General features: G+C 40.1%; 1 protein-coding gene across 2 annotated transcripts in view; it reads left to right on the top strand.

Annotated features, from left to right (window-relative positions):
• CENPP (centromere protein P) overlaps positions 1–17,919 on the top strand; it is a 308,525-nt gene that overhangs the window by 122,024 nt on the left and 168,582 nt on the right. The window lies entirely within an intron of this gene.

The raw sequence follows: 17,919 nt of genomic DNA, 5'->3' as shown, positions 1-17,919 counted from the left end.
CACCTTTACCTTTGAATGGTTCCTTGAATATGCGCTAACTACTTATGCTAAACTATCTGTTCCATCTTGTTTTTAGCTGTGTCACTGAATACCTCTCCCAGACCTGAGGAAGAACTCTGTGTAGCCCAGGAGTTCTCAAACTGGGGGTTGGGACCCCTTAGGGGGTCGCGAGGTTATTACATGTGGGGTCGCAATCTGTCAACCTCCACCCCAAACCCCACTTTGCTTCCAGCATTTATAATAGTGTTAAATATATTTAGAAGTATTTTTAATTTATAAAGGGTGGGGGTCGCACTCAGAGACTTCCTGTGTGAAAGGGGTCACCAGTAAAAAAGTTTGTCACACTGGTGTAGCTCCAAAAACCCACTTGCTGAAGTGAAAAAACAGATTGATAGAGCCAGATGAATACCCAGAAGTCACCTCCTACAAGACAGGCCCAACAGGGTGAGGGATAGCTCAGTGGTTTGAACATTGGCCTGCTAAACCCAGGGTTGTGAGTTCAGTCCTTGAGGGGGCCACTTAGGGATCTGAGGCAAAAATCTGTAGTTAGTCTTGCTAGTGAAGGCAGGGGGCTGGACTCAATGACCTTTCAAGGTCCCTTCCAGTTCTAGGAGATAGGCATTTCTCCAATTATTATATTTATAACAAAGAAAATAATAGAACACCACTAGCTGTCACCTTCAGCCCCCAACTAAAACCTTTCCAGCGCATCATCAAAGATCTACAACCTATCTTGAAAGATGATCCCTCACTCTCACAGATCTTGGGAGACAGACCTGTCCTCGCTTACAGACAACTCCCCAACCCGAAGCAAATACTCACTAGCAACCACACACAACTAAACAAAAACGCTGTCCCAGGAACCCATCCTTGCAACAAAGCTCGATGCCAACTCTGTTCACATATCTGTTCAAGTGACATCATCATGGGACCTAATCATACCAGCCATGCCTTCAGGGGCTCATTCATCTGCACATCAACCAATGTGATATATGCCATCATGTGCCAGCAATACCCCTCTGTCACGTTGTGACGAACTGGGAAAGTTCTTAATGTTTTCTCTGAATACAGTATTGGTGCCTCAGTGTCCCCATGGCAGTTCTTAAGTATCTAGCAGAGCAAAGGGCCAGTGCACCTAAATGCCTGACACTCTGTCTCCTAGCAACTGATGGCCTGGGCCCCTCCCCTGCAAAGGTGCCAGCTGAAGGTGTTGGAGACAAAGGGATCAGGTGACCTCCTGGCCCAGGAAAGAGGCTGAGGAGAGAGGAGGGGCTAGGAGGGGTTGTTAGTCTGGAGCTGGCTGGGGTCAAGGGTGGAGGGCAGACCTGGGGGTCTGGCTCACTGCCCCCCAGAATGGACCCAGCCGAGGGGTCCGGTTCGCTGTATCTACAAGCTCTGTTTTAGACCCTGTTCCTGTCATCGAATAAACCTCTGTTTTACTGGCTGGCTGAGAGTCACGTCTGACTGCAAAGTGGGGGTGCAGAACCCGGTGGCTTCCCCAGGACCCCGCTGGGGTGGACTCGCTGTGGGAAGCGCACGGAGGGGCAGAGGATGCTGAATGCTCCAAGGAGAGACCCAGGAGGTGAAGCTGAGTGAGCTTCTTGCCCTGAACAAGTCTGCTCCAAGGGAGAGGAGGCTCCCCAAAGTCCTGACTGGCTTGGTGGGGAGCAGTTCCAGAGCATCGCCCGGTGACTCCGTGACACACGTACATTGGCCAAACCGGACAGTCTCTACACAAAAGAATAAATGGACACAAATCTGACATCAGGAATCATAACATTCAAATACCAGTAGGAGAACACTTTAAGCTGTCTGGTCACTCAATAACAGACCTGAGGGTGGCAATTTTGCCACAGAAAAGCTTCAAAAACAGACTCCAATGAGAAGCTGCTGAACTTGAATTGATATGCAAATTAGATACAATCAACATAGGCTTGAATAGAGACTGGGAATGGCTGAGCTGTTACAAACATTGAATCTTTCTCCCCATGTAAGTATTCTCACACTTCTTATCAAAATGTCTGTACTGGTCTATCTTGATTATCACTTCAAAAGTTTTTTCTCTTACTTAATTGGCCCCTTAGAGTTGGTAAGACCACTCCCACCTTTTCATGCTCTCTGTATGTGTATATATATTTCCTCTCTATATGTTCCATTCTATTCATCTGAAGAAGTGGGCTGTAGCCACAAAAGCTTATGCTCAGATAAATTTGTTAGTCTCTCTAAGGTGCCACAAGTACTCCTGTTCTTATCCCCAGTAGAAGCTGGTCCAATAAAAGATATTACCTCACCCACTTTGTCTCACAAAAAGGGAGACATTATTCTATCTTCTTGTGTTTTCTGAAGTATAGGGGAATAAAGCTTAAACAAAACTGGCAGTGATCCAGAAAGAGAAAAAGGGGAGAGGTATTGGGATAGTTGGATATTTTCCTCCTCTTTGCTTACCTCCATAAATTGGAATGATTCAAAATTGGGTCATTGATATTTCATAGGATGTCATAAGAAAGGAACAAGAGAGAGACTATAGCAAAGAGGAATAGTGAGAAGGATGTCATTGAAAAGAAATTGTTTTAAGAGTCTTGAGTTCAAAAAAGTAAGTCAGGGAGTTACAAATAACATGGGCTGAGCACTCAAAGGTGGTGGCAGTGATCTATTTGGGAGCACTTTGCAAGATTTCAGGTTCCAGCCACTAACTTTTGCAAAGAGATTTTTCCATACCTATCCCTCTCTTGAAACTAGGTTAATGGGTGTACCCTTTGAAGCAACAGAAATTTATTTTTCCTGGGTGATCAACAGATAATGTCAAGTCCATTGTCTGACTATACCGGAAAAAGGACCAGAGACATTGGATCTGGTTTAATTAGGCAGCAATTTTATTATTAGATGTCTGGGAGTACCCGGCAGACACAAGTGTACAGTGCAAATATCTCTGTGATTATTTCAATATCTACCTGGGGGCTTCTGTCAGCACCCCCCCTTTTCCATTCTTGTCCCCAGCCAACCCACTGCTGTGACTTTACCATCCCTACTACTCTTGAATGAGGGTTAAGGTGGGTTATAAGGGAGTGATGAGTAGGCTCCTTGCTGTACCAGCCATAGGCGCCCCAAACACCCTCTGTTCCACTCCTTTAACAAACACGCCCTTTAAATCCTTTACCAAACCATGTATCTGATAACTATATCCCCTCCCTATGCACTGGACGTCCACCACAAAGAGCTCCAGCAATTAGCTTAGCTTCTTCCCTCACATACCCAGCTGGGTTCTCAGACATCTCCTAATGCCTCCTTTAATATCAGCTAAAAATATGTCTGTGCCCAAGTCTGACAGGTGAACCCCATCCTCCTTGAATACTAATGGTGCCCCATATGCTATATCAGGATGTGAAGTTACTCAACCCCTCTGTGATCCCTATGAATTTGATCATCTCCCTGTTCATATACCTCCTAGCCTTGTTAAACCTGGGCACAGGATCTCCCTCAAGTCCCTCTTAGCAATAAGCATTAAGGCTACCCATTTACGCCTTCCCAAATCATTTTTCCCAAAGTGCACCACAGGTATATCTCAGAGTGGTAGCCCTGTTAGTCTGTATCAGCAAAAACAATGAGTAGCACTTGTGGCACCTTAGAGACTAATAAATTTATTTGGGCATAAGCTTTCGTGAGCTAAAACCCACTTCATACATATGATGAAGTGGGTTTTAGCCCACGAAATTTATGCCCAAATAAATTTATTAGTCTCTAAGGTGTCACAAGTACTCCTTGTTGTTGCATGATTATATCTGGTGCCCACTGTCAGACCCTCAGAGTGTACACAAGGACATCAGCTGGTCCGATATCGTGTCCCTCCTCTGCCAGCTCAGGATTGCTTCATCACTGAGCCTCAGCTGTGAACCCTCAGACAACCTGGACGCTGCCTATGTGACCAGTAAATAATGCTGTGCCCACATATCCATTCCACTGTCTGTGTGGCCTGTACTCCCACATCTGCAATGAAAATATAATGTAAAATTAACAATGACTCCCCGTCTGGGATCTCACATACATTCTGTATGCTTCAAAATGCCAAACCCCAATTGCCTGAAGAGCCCTAGCCCCCATACCCAGCTGGGCCGCTGCAGTTGCCATCTGGTCTGGGGGGGAAAGGGCAAGCCTGGTGGGAGAAGCCCCCTTATCCACTCCCTTCTATTCTGGCCCCTGGGGGATGAGTCAGTGTCACCACACTGCTCTGCTCTGTTTCAGCAACAGAGTTTGTGTATGTCTACCTCCCTTTAAAGCGGTATACCCCTTCCCTCAGCAAGCCAGACAATGAATCACCCCCAACTTAAGGTGCAGTGCCATCATACCCCTGGACCACCTGTTTGCCAGTTTAGGACAACAGGAGTGGTGATGAATTACAAAACTTAATTAAATTAGGCCCCAATTCAAGAAAACAAATAAGCACATTTTCAAGTCCAACCCTGTTGAGCAGAGCACGTAAAAACATGCTTTACTCTAAGCATGTATTTAAATTTCATTGACTCGAATGAGACTTAAGCATGTGTTTTAAAAGTTTTACTGAACTGGAGTGTTACAGCTGTAAGGTTATTACTTCCTTGCATTTTATAATGGTAGGTGAACATACTGTAAATACTCTTTCATCCAACGAAGTGGGTATTCACCCATGAAATCTCATGCTCCAATATGTCTGTTAGTCTATAAGGTGTCACAGGACTCTTTGCTGCTTATACTGTAAATAATATGCTATGAAAAGGAGAATGAGAAGAGTACTAACTTTAGTTGCTCTGGGGAATATTTCTTTTCTCCAGGATAAAAGCATTGCATCTTCTCATCTCTCTGGCAACATAATAGTTAATAATTTTAATATTACATTTTGTACAGAACTGTTCACATTTTATAAACAAACAGCAACAAGTCTGTCTGTTGGCAGCATATGTTGTTGAGCTAATCTTTTATGGGATGTTTTTCAAGGCTTATGTTAGCCAGCAAGTTAAAGAGAGTTGAAGCACTGGATAATATTTATTTTTCAAAATGTTTGCTACTTTTGGAATTTTTTTAAAGAATTTACAGCTTTTCTGCTTGTTTTTATACTTAAATTTCACATGCTATAATCAGTCTCAAGTGATTCATTGAGCATGTAATGTGAATGTTATTAACTTACCAGGTTATTTGAGACACTGGAATGTGATACGTGGCACATGAAGTTCAAGCCAACTTTTCATTTACTGCAGAGCTTTTCCATATGTTTCCTGTTAGCAGCTTCATTTTTAAACGTCAAGTCTCTCCAGAAAGGAACCAAAAAAAAAAATTTTTTTTAAGCCTTTCTGAACAAAACAAATGTCGAAAAATGGTATGTGCTATTATGCTTTCATTCATTTCAAGTAATCATTACTTTTATTGTCATACATTTTTTAAAGTTATAACAAGGGAAGCATTACATAACTGTATGTAACAATTGTCACACACCTATGTGTTGTCCTAATTGTGATGTGGTTTCTATTTGTATCTCTCTCTAAAATACCACATTGTATTTTAATTTAAAATAAAATGTCATTCTTCAGTCTTCAGAGTGGTAGCCGTGTTAGTCTGTATCAGCAAAAACAATGAGGAGTCCTTGTGACACCTTAGAGACTAATAAATTTATTTGGGTATAATCTTTCGTGGGCTAAAACCCACTTCATCAGATGCATGGAGTGAAAAATACAGAAAGCAGATATATATTACAGCACATGAAAAGATGGGAGTTGCCTTACCAAGTGGGGGATTAGTGCTAAAGAGGCTAATTCAGTTAAGGTGGAAGTGGCCTATTCTCAACAGTTGACAAGAAGGGGTGAGTATCAAAGGGGAAAATTACTTTTGTAGTGCTAACGACGCTAATGCAATCAAGGTGGACGTCGCCCATTTCCAACAGTTGACAAGAAGGTGTGAGTATCAGCAGAGAGGGAAATTACTTTTTGTAGTGACTCATCCAGTCCTAGTTTTTATTCAGGCCTAATTTGATGGTGTCCAATTTGCAAACTAATTCCAATTCTGCGGTTTCTCATTGGAGTCTGTTTTTGAAGTTTTTTTGTTGAAGAATTGCCACTTTTAAGTCTGTTATTGAATGTACAGGGAGATTGAAGTGTTCTCCTACTGGTTTTTGAATGTGACACTTTTTCATGTCTGATTTGTGTCCATTTATTCTTTTGCATAGAGACTGTCTGGTTTGGCCAATGTATATGCAAAGAGGCATTACTGCCACACGATGGCATAGATCACATTGGTAGATCTGCAGGTAAACGAGCCCCTGATGGTGTGGCTGATGTGGTTGGGTCCTATGATGGTGTCCCTTGAATAGATAAGCTGACAGAGTTGGCAGCAGGGTTTGTTGCAGGGATTGGTTCCTGGGTTAGTGTTTTTGTTGTGTGATGTGTAGTTGCTGGTGAGTATTTGCTTCAGGTTGGGGTGCTGTCTGTAAGCGAGGACAGGCCTGTCTCCCAAGGTCTGTCAGAGTGAGAGATCGTCCTTCAGGATAGGTTGTAGATCCTTGATGATGTGCTGGAGAGGTTTTAATTAGGGGCTGTAGGTGACGGCTAGTAGCATTCTGTTACTTTCTTTGTTGGGCCTGGCCTGTAGTAGGTGATTTCTGGGTACCCTTCTGGCTCTGTCAAACTGTAGTTTTAAGAACGCTTGCTAGAGATCTTATAGGTGTTTGTCTCTGTCTGAGGGATTGGAGCAAATGCAGTTGTATCTTAGAGCTTGGCTGTAGACAATGGATCGTGTGATGTGGTCTGGATGAAAGCTGCAGGTGGATAGGTAGGTCTAGCGGTCAGTAGGTTTCCGGTCTAGGGTGGCGTTTATGTGATCCATTGCTTATTAGCACTGTAGTATCCAGGAAGTGGATCTCTTGTGTGGACTGGTCCAGACTGAGGTTGATGGTGGGGTGGAAATCATTGAAATCATGGTGAAATTCCTCAAGGGCCTCCTTCCAATGGGTCCAGATGATGAAGATGTCATCAATAAAGGGCAAGTAGAGTAGGGGCTCTAGGGGACGAGAACTGAGGAAGCGTTGTTCTAAGTCAGCCATAAAAAATGTTGGCATACTGTGGGGCCATGTGAGTATTCATAGCATTGCCGCTGACTTGAAGGTATAAGTTATCCTCAAATCTGAAATAGTTGTGGGTGAGTACAAGGTTCAACCACCAGGTTTGCCGTGACGTTATCGGGGATACTGTTCCTGATGGCTTGTAGTCCATCTCTTCAGTTAAAACTTTTGATCAGAATTCATGCTTCTGTTTCAAAAAGGAAGGTTTCTTCCTAATTATTTTTGAAAGGACAGACTATACGGATAACATTTGTGTAAACCATAGACAAGCTGAAAAGTGTTTAGAAACTTTGGAAAGGAAAAAAGAAGATTAGGAAAAATAAGGACAAATGGTCATGGCTCTTAACTTGTAAGTGAATACTGGATGTCAAGAGGCCCACTGTTCAGTTTTAGTTTTCTGGCCCACCTTCCCTTAGACATTTGAAATAGCTTTTACTGATGCCAATGAGCCAATAGCACCCACAACTTCTGTTAAGAAAATTAAGTAAGCTACTTGGATATAGCCTCCAGTCAGGTGAATTATAGGAGGGAGGGAGTCCAGCTCTCTTGCATAGTGTTTACAGTTTAAATTTAGAACAATTGCAAAATTATTTAGTACAATATTAGGTATACCTTTTAAGATTGAAATGGAAGATCTATTTAATAATTTAGTATACAAGAAGACATCACTGTTACCTGAGATTGTAATTATATAAGAAATATTCACAGACTCCTAGATTGTAGTAGGGTCAAAAATCCAGTCGAATCATCAAATCTGACTTAGGTCAGACTAGATGCAAGACTATTGCTAGATAATTGCTGGTATTGTTCACAGTGGGTAACATTTGTGACTAGTCTTTAACTAGTGAAGATCAAATAATGCTGTTTTGTTTAATTCAGTAGCACATAACTGAAAAGTAATTCATCACTGTGTATATGTGTGAATGGGAGAAGTTTCTTCTTAGGATCTATGTGGCAGATCTGAACCTTTTTTCTAACCAAACATGTTTGTAGAGAATGTTTTTTAAGTGATTAGTTTAAGGGAGAATGAATATAGACAAAACAGTAGTAGTTTACAAAAGTGTTTTCCAAACATCCAAAAGTTGAACAGCCTTTATGAAACCAATCTCATCCATCTTTATGAACTGTTAGAAGTCTGAACATCTTAATTATAGGTCTTCCAGTCCCCTGAGTAGTCCTTGGCGTCTGCTACACTTTGGGAAATGTTGGTGTATATCTTAATAATATGGTACTACCTCTACTTTTTGAGGCTATGTCTCTACTTACAGTTGCATGTAAAGTACATTTACTGTAGACAATGAGGCATTGTGTAGGCAAGTAACGACACACTGAAATCTTAGGGTGTGTACCCTACATGGCTCTTGAGACTCCCAAGCAGTGCCTCCCATGTTTATGCTGCTGTTTGTAGCAGTTTAATGTCCTGCTGCTGGAGCCTTTCTCTGCTGCAGGGAAAGGCTCTGGCGTGGGGAAGATAGTGGGGAAAAAGCTCTGGCAACTCCCCATTGCTGTAGCCTTTCTCCTCCACAGGGAGCTGCCAGAGTGTTTTCCCGCTTCAGGGAAAGTGTCTGGCAGGGGGTGCATAGGGGAAAGGTTCCAGCCTCCGCAGTGTGGACATAACTGGCTTTTCACTGCAACATGTAGCTGCGCATACTCTACACACCTCTGCAAGAGTAGGCATGTCCTTACATGCTTTGATTAGCAGTTAAATAGTTCTGTTGATATCTAAAGTATCATCTTTGGCACGAGTTAGCTCCCATTTAAATAAATTAATGTTGCTGTTTCAGGCTGTCTGCAAGCTCAGGCAGACATCTCTATGTTGGTCACACTTCATACTTTGAAAGTTTTCTTCAGAACTAGAATAATTAGACAGTTTTTTTAAACTGAAAGCTGAAACTGAAGAACAAATGAGAGAGTTGTCCTTGTCCCACTTTCACCCCAGCTAGTCTTCATCCCCTTTCTCTCATGCTTTAGGAGGCAGTGGCTTACAAAGTGCAAAAGTATCTTCAAATTATCAACAAAACTATCTCTAATGGATAGGGCTCTCCCATGTAAATTTGTGAATACTTTAAGTTGGTCTGACAATTGGGTTCATGATTACTGAATGAATATATTGATTAACCTCAATAGGAGTTTGTCTGAAATATAGGCAGGAAGGAGAAGAATGGCCCAAGATAACCACCTATCGGCAAACACTTAAGAGTGGTTAAGGGACGATGCCAGGACTGTTAGCTTTGATTAATCTATCCTTGGTCTCCAGCCAGCCTACAAAACTAGGTTGACCAGGAATGGCTAGGACCCATAATACAGAAGGTCAAAAGATCTCTGACAAAATAAAAAGGGACCCTCTCAAGAGAGGGGTGGCAAGTGTTTGGAGGGACCAAACTGAGATAGGACCTCTCTGGGGGTGTCTGCAAAGAGGTTAGGCATGCCCAGTTTACCATCAGGCAATGGTAAATCTTTAGTTAAGATGGATGTGTTTGTCATATAGGCAGTTATTTTAAAATCCATTTTTTTCTAAGACCTCTGTTCTTACTACAAAATAAATAATGCCTTTGTTTTAAGATGGACGTTCTGTCACTATACACCACTGGTCACAGACTCCTGGAGAGAAGAAATAAGGTGTTCAAATCAGTTGAACCTGTGAACTTAATAATGATGGATACACCCCAGGTTGCTCTAGCCCATCTCCTTTTCTAAGAGTGGGAGAATTGTGAAATTCTGCCCCAGGATAGGTAAAAAACACGAGACTTAATGCCTGAAAAAGTGTGCTGTCCCCACAAAGGGGACAGAATTGCAGCTCTCTCTGTACAAACCCGGCTGAGAGATAACATGTAGAACCGAGAATATTACTTTTGCTTTTGTTGTAATCAGTGGTTAATTAGCTTCATTATCCTCATGTGGCATAGAGCACTGTGTTTCAAAAACCATGCAGTATTATCAGCTAAATCGTGCTTTTCTAACTTATTTCTTTAGATATAGAACTCCTATTGCCAAAAAAGTGCTCAGGCATTGTATGTAAAATAATATAATTAAAAAACCTGTTATTTTTCCATAATAGACTGTTCCTTTAATCCTGAAGTCAGGTACTTATGAGGAACAAAGGGAGTGGCATGGCTGAAGCTGGTCTTAATTTTGAAAGGTCTTGATTTTATTTTTTAAGCATAAATTAGTTTTAGTCATAGGAGTTTGGGTTTCAAAATGTATAGATTTACTTTGTGTTTGTTCTCCCTTTTAAGATAGATTTGAAATAAATCCTTGTCACTGTATATAACACATGTGGTTTATACAAATTGAGTGTACAGTATTTCTCTGGTTGTGTAGGTTAGAATCCAGACTTTACAGTATTTTGAAATAGGTTTTTAAAAATGTGAATTGTTTCATTAAAAATGTGTAGTTACTTGATTAATAATAATACCTACCTCTTCTATAACATTTTACATCAATAGAACACAAAGCTCTTTACAAAGGAGGCTGATCAGTATCTGTATCCTCATTTTACTGATGGGGAAACTGGGACACAGAGGCCAAATGACTTCTCAAAGTCACCCAGCAGGCTAATGGTAGAACTGGGAATAGAATCTAGGCCTCCTAAATCCTGGACCAGCACTCTATAATGATTACGCTAATCTGTCAAATGAACTTAAAGCCTTTAAGTGATGTATTCTGTTTTGATTGCTACAGTACAGTTGAGTATAGGTGTTTTTACTGCATTAACTTATTTTTCTACAGAAAATACTGCTTTACTTGATATCCTGTGATTAGGCTGCCATCCTCTGGTGGAATTTTGGTAACTGTTGTGCTGTAAGGAATTGTTAAATTCAAAGAAAAAAGAGCAAAGAAAAAGATCTATTGTCCTTTTATAAGGCTGTTTTAGAAAATGTATGCTACAACATAAATTTTATGGAGTTTGGTGAATACGGGACTGAGGAGAACTGATTGTCAGAAATTTAAATAAAAGTTTAAATTTTATTTTTAAAACTTAAATAAAAGTTTAAATTTTATTTAAATAAAAGTGTGGGTGGGGGAGAGATTCCTGTGTTTAAACAGATGCCCTGCTGGTCCAACAGAATAGCATCAATAAAGATAAAAAGTATTTGCATCAGGCATGCTTCGGCTTTTTCACATGCGCTTACAGCTGTGGACCAAACAAAGGCTGGGAGTGCAATTTCCTCCCCACTTTTCTGTATCTTTCTGCTTTGCTCTAGATGGGATTAGTCAGGAATTGGTTAGTTTCAAACATTGCTGGTTTTGTAAATTGGGTCCTGAGTAGTTCATGGGCTAGTGTATAGTAAGCTGCTAATTAGAAGTGCGATACATAAAGGCAATTTATTCCCTTGGCCCTCCAGGAATTAATACTGGAGATTTGCAGATGTTTGGCGCAACTGAGTTTTGGGTTTGAGATTCTTCTTATATGTGCAGAGATAAACAGATTATCATATGTAGGTTTGTAACAGAATGGGATAAGTCTGGGTGTAATTGTGAACTCTATTTTTTTTTTTATTGTAACCTTCATAGTGTATTGTGTCCCCCATTTGGTATCATCTGCTGAACAAGCACTTAAACCTATCCAAGGTTATTATGATGTATTTCAATCAGCTACCATGCCAGGAAAGGGGTTTGACATCTCATTGAAGTAGGGCTGGGTATGTGACATGTTCAAAAATAATTGGTCAATTGACTGTCGCATATTGGTTAAATATTTTAAAATGTCAAAATGATTATAGCAGTAATTTATTAGAAGAGTAGCAATAGTAACAACAAAGAGTAAGACTTCATGGTCTTCAATAGGCTTTGCCTTATAGAGACTTATGCCTAATTACAAAAAACAGGTTACTTAACTGAGTTATGTTAACTTAGATATACATGAAACTTTCTGCTAACAACAGGAAACAGAAATTCTGATACTAGTTCATTCTGACCTGTGTTCCATCTAGTTGAAGTACTTAAGAAAAAATTGCAGACAAACTTGCATAAAACAGATGTGAGATAATCTGCCCTCTACATTATATTTCCTCCTAACCTCAATAGTTACTTTCGTATAAAATGGAAGATTGGTTTACTCCCTGAAGTTTGAAGTTTAATATTGCTTCCACAATTTTTTAACATTAACTTTTACAATTATGGATATTCCTGTAATCCATTTAAATGTCCATTTTCTTTTTAAACTTTCTTGCTAAACTTTGAGCCTTGCAGCATCCTCTAGTAATGATTTCCACATATTAATTACGCCTTATGAGAAAAAAGTATTTCCTTTTGTGGGTTTTGAATTTTCCACCTTTTAATTTCTTTGACTGTCCCCTTGTTCTTGTGTTATAAAACAGGGAGAAAAGAAGCCCCACATCTACCTTCTCTGTACAATTCATTACTATATGTGGGGCTGGTAGCAACACCTATTATTAAGGCTGCCTAACACATCTCATTATAGGACCCTGGTTTCAGTTGCTTCTAAGGCTATGTCTTCAATACCTGCCGTATCGGCGGGTAGCAATTGATTGCTCGGGGATTGATATATCACGTCTCATCTAGACGCGATATATCGATCCCCGAACACGCTTATATCGATTCTGGAACTCCACCAACCCAAACGGAGTTGTGGAGTCAACATGGGGAGCCGCTGATATCGATCCTGTGCCGTGAGAACGGTGAGTAATTCGATCTTAGATACTTCGACTTCAGCTAAGTTATTCACGTAGCTGAAGTTGCGTATCTGAGATTGATTTTCCCCCATAGTGTAGACCAGCCCTAACATTGCAAAATTGTAACGGCTTGGGTTAAAATATCCCATGCTGGGTGTCTCCCTCAAGCTGATTGATTGATTGATTTTCAGCTAAAACATTCTGCTGTTTCAGAGAACGACGACAGGGGAAAATTCATTGTTTGCCTGTGTTACAGTGACCTTTTATTTGAAAAGTTATAGTGGGCTTGAAATTTGGTGGGTGGGCACCCTTTTAGTCAGGGATGTATTCTCTGCTATCCCTGTGAAAATCTACTCTGATTTTCCTAAGTGGTAAGCCTTTGAAAAATCAGAGTTAGTGCATGCTCAGCAGAGACTTCTTAGAGTTTAACTAAAATCTCTGAAGATTCTGTCTGCAATGGACATGCTGCAGCCCATGGCTGAGCAGGGCTTGCCCTGTATTTGCAGCTCTGGATTGCTATGGGATATTCAAGGGCTAAGTCTGGGAACCAGAACTGAAAGTAGGGAAAGCTCTCTTCTGTGATATGAATACCTCTTCTGCAGGACCTAGGGAGCATGGAGGAGGTAGCTGCCTGATTCATATCCAGAGGGGACAAGGGACAGGGGAAGTAAATGGATTAAAGAGCATGGGACTGGAAGCTGGTGTGGGGGGCAGAAAATGGGAGTTGGCATGTGGGGGAGACGGGCTGTGATCTGAGAAGGATAATGAGGGCCTATGAGGTGGGGGTGCAGTGAGACTGAGATTTGATGAGGGAGGAGCTTGAGGTTGGAAACTGGGGCTGCCTCGGCAAAGTGACAGAAACTTGGAGCAAGGGGGAGTGGTGTTGGGGAGGAGCAGGGACAGATCTGATGAAAAATCAGAGTGGAGGTGAGAACTGGGATTTGCTGGGCAAGAAGACTGGGATGAGGATTCAGGGGTAAGGAAGAGAGAGAACTCTAACAGAGGCAGGTTGGAGCAGATTGGTCAGAAGAGGTCAAGCATGTGGGGAGAAGGGAATTAGGCAGAAAAGTCTATGTCAGGGATCTCAAACTCAAATCACTGTGAGGGCCACATGAAGACTAGTACATTGGCCCAAGGGCCGCATCACTGACACCTTCTCATACAACAATACAAAAGTATAGTAAAAAATGAAGAGTAATATAGTATGCTATTAAAAGTCAATGTATTAACTTTTTAAAAACTGTAATGTGAAAAGTCAGTGCTAATTTTGTCAGTCTTTTCATTTTTGGCCATTTAGCTGGCAGCGTTTTGCATCAACCAGTCTTAAGGGCTGTGAAGAAAGGTTAGAAGCCTGGGTAAAATCCCTGTGTCGTTTGTATTCCTTTCGAATTTTTCCCTCACTACTGTGCCTGGATTAAGATTTCAGCTAGGCAGTGACAGTGAATATGAGTTGCAATTTGCCTACAGACAAATCTTGCTAGGATTGTGCTGTAGGTGAATGTTCAGCTATTTCAGCATTTCTCTTCTCCCTGTTGCATTCCCAGGATGCTCTAATCCAGGGATCTCAAACTCAAATGACCACGGGGGCCACATGAAGACTAATGCATTGGCCGGAGGGCCGCATCACTGACACCACCCCTGGCTGCCCCTGGCCCCGTCTCCACTCCATCCCTTCCATGAGGCCCCGCCCCTGCCCCATCTCTTCTCCACCTCCTCCCCTGAGCGCATGGCTCCCCGCTTCTCCTCCCTCCCTCCTGGAAAGTACTAAGCGCCACCAACAGCGTTGGCGGCTTGGCGGAGGGAAGCCCCTGGAGGTAGGCAGAAGAAAAAGAGTAATGTAGTATAGTATTAAAATATAGTATGCTATTAAAAGTCAATTTATTAACTTTTTTAACAACTTCTTTAACTGTAATGTGAAAATTCAGTGTTAATTTTGACAGTCATTTTATTTTTGGCCACTTAGCTGCCAGCATTTTGCATCAACCAGAGCATCAATATTAGGTTTGATATCCTGAGACTAAACCAATCTCAGTGTCGCTTTCAAATGTTCATGAGTGAACCTTGACCTTAACACAGATTTGTTAATCTTCATGGAAGAGAAAAACTGTTCACATATATATACTTCCACACATTGCCATTATCCTTGCGGAAGCAGAGAATAACATGGGAAATCTTTCTTGTGAAAGATACCTGTAGAATTCTGGAATTCCAACATCTGTAGACTTCTGCTTCAAAATGGTGTCACACTGAAGCCCCACTAACTCCATCTGCATTTCCTTTGCAACATTGTCAGTTTCCACAGCAAATGGTGGGGAAAAAGTTAAAAATAGGTTCAAGTGCCTTGAAATCTTTAATATGCACATCAAACTGTTTGTATAAGTTAGAAATGATCTCTGCATATTCTTTCAAGGATTTGGGTTCAACTTTTCCTAAGGAATTTCAGAGTCGAGAAATGAACCAAATTGCCACCAGTCAGCTGTTTCCCCCACAAAGTAAGCTTAACTTTGAATGACATAACACTGTCGTACATCTGTGTTATCACCTATTTTCTACCCTGAAGTTTCAAATTCAGTGCATTCAGGTGATCAATTACATCTGTTAGAAAAGTAAGATTGCAGATAAAAGTGGAATCAGCAAGCTGTGGAACCTCCTTGTTCTTCATTTTCATGAAGTAATCAATCTCCTCTCTAAGTGCAAAAAAACATTTCAAAACATTTCCACGACTCAGCCATCTAACTTGAGTGTGATACAGAAGTTCCCCATATTCGCTGTCCCTACTTGCTAGAAAAGAAGTGAACTGTCTGTGATTCAGCCCTCGTGCACATATAAAATTAACAGTTTTAACAACTACATCCATAACTTCCTTCATTTGTAGACTTTTACTACACAGGGCTTCTTGGTGCAAAATACAATGTATACTGTTGAAGCTAATTCCTGATATACCTCTACCTTGAGGTTACGCATCCCAATATAACACGAATTTGGATATAACGTGGTAAAGCAGTGCTCTGGGGGGAGAGAGGGGCTGCACACTCTGGTGGATCAAAGCAAGTTCAATATAATGCGGTTTCACCTATAACACGGTAAGATTTTTTGGCTCCTGAGGACAGCGTTATATTGAGGTAGAGGTGTATATTGAGGCTGTTCAGTTTGGTCTTCAATAATCCAACTACACCAACGTTTTCAGAGCACACTGATGGTGCACCGTCCATAGCCAAAGATACGAGTTTGTTCCATGGCAGCGCAACTTTTTCAATATACTCTTCCAGTCCTTGAAATATGTCACATCCCGTTGTGGTACCCTTCAGTGGCATTAAGTCTAGCAATTCTTCAGTTATATTCAAAGTGCAATCTACACCTCTAATGAACACTGCACACCGTGCGGTATCTGATACATCTGTACTCTCATCAAGAGCAATTGAAAATGCTTTGAATTCTTTTGCCATTTGAATCAATGGTTTTTGCATATTATCAGCTAAATCCGTTATCCTTCAGGCAACTGTATTGGCAGATAAGCTTATGCCTTCAAAAACTTTCTTCATGTCAAGACATAAAATTTCGCTGGCTTTCATAAGACATTCTTTTACAAATAAGCTTTCTGTAAAAGGTCGCGATGATTTAGCTATCATTTCGCTTATCACAAAACTTGCTCTTACTGAATCTTTGATAGTCTTGTTAATCCCCGACAAGAAATTTCTTTGCTTGGCAAATCCTGCTTTAAGTTGCTGAACTTTTTCCTCTTGGATTTTTCCAGTGAATGCATTACATTTTTTCAGGGTGCATTGTGTCGTAGTGCCGACACATGTTATGCTCCTTGGGAACAGCAATCGTTTGCTGACAAATAAGGCTTTGAATTTGATCTTTTACCTTTGTGAAAAAATATAAATTCTCTCATTTGTCTTGAAAAACTCTCTCTTCTTCTTGTTTTGACTCATATTCCAGAAACTTTTCTGATCACAAAAATTGTGCAGTACAATCAGAAAAGACTGTGGAGTTAAAGTCAAAATAAGAAATTGTGCTGAGTGGAGAATATTTAGAAGACTTTATCTAAAGACTTCTATATAACAAAGTGAATAATCTTTTTGAACATCATCTAAGAGAAAAAAGTAAGAGGGAGAGGGCGGTTGAATTTTCTTGCAATATTGCTTGCATACAGTACCTTTCTTCATCACTTTTCACTAGAACTTCAAATAAAGAAAACACGGAACTTGGTGCTTTAGTAAAACAAAATATAATGTTAAATTATTTTCAATGTGTGCAGAACTGGAACAAAGAATAATACAAGGAAAGCCTAAAAAGAACTATAAGAGTTTACTTTGAGATACCTACAGAAATTATACGTATCAATTTTTATAATTGTGTGCTGGGAGTATGTTGCAAAAATAATGCTTAAAAATAATAAACTGAGTGGTGAGTGATGATGTATATGTTATCGATATTCCACTCAGACAGGACAGACAAAGCATGACAAAATAACTTGGTTTCAATCCAATCTTTTTATTAAAAGACTTACATTTCAGGGTAATCTTTAAGTTCATTTAATTTATGATGAATACGAGTAACAAATATACACTAAATAGATATATAAAATATCCATTTTATACAGTACTGTCAGTATTTAATATTTTGCACGTTATCCAACATTAGCAGTTATGTCAACTACATTTATATTATACATTGCTTATATTCAGCAATGTTGGAGTACTTTTAGATAATTAATTACTCTTGTGGTTTATGTAATGTCAAATGTAAAAAATCATATTTAAAGTAAAGAACATGATTACAGTATATATATATATAAAATGTTACTATTTTTGTGCTGCCTACAGAGGTTTTAATAACAGCTCCTAATAAGCTTGAAGCAGATGGCAAATTTTGAATGCTGCCTTTTAGTATTCAGAGAGCATACAATTACATTGGTAGCAAAACACTGATGGACATTTATGATTAAGAGTTGCAATAATAAATACTAAAAAGCTATGAGTTTTTAAGGTCTTAATTCTAAGGTCTCAAACCCAATTTCATTTAACTAAAAAGACTAAATATAATCTGGGTTTAGTGACATTAGAAGAACTAGAGCAACATCAAATTTGAATTACCATATCTTTTTAATTGCTCTTAGTCAATTTATTTTACCAATGAAAAATCTGACACACTACATCTGATATTTTTTGTTTGCAAATTTTTATGCATTCTATATAC

Source organism: Gopherus evgoodei, chromosome 7, assembly GCF_007399415.2.
Source record: "Gopherus evgoodei ecotype Sinaloan lineage chromosome 7, rGopEvg1_v1.p, whole genome shotgun sequence".
NCBI classification, from domain to species: Eukaryota; Metazoa; Chordata; order Testudines; family Testudinidae; genus Gopherus; species Gopherus evgoodei.
The sequence above is the reverse complement of the archived record's forward strand: the minus strand, read 5'-3'. Positions and strand labels throughout refer to the sequence as shown.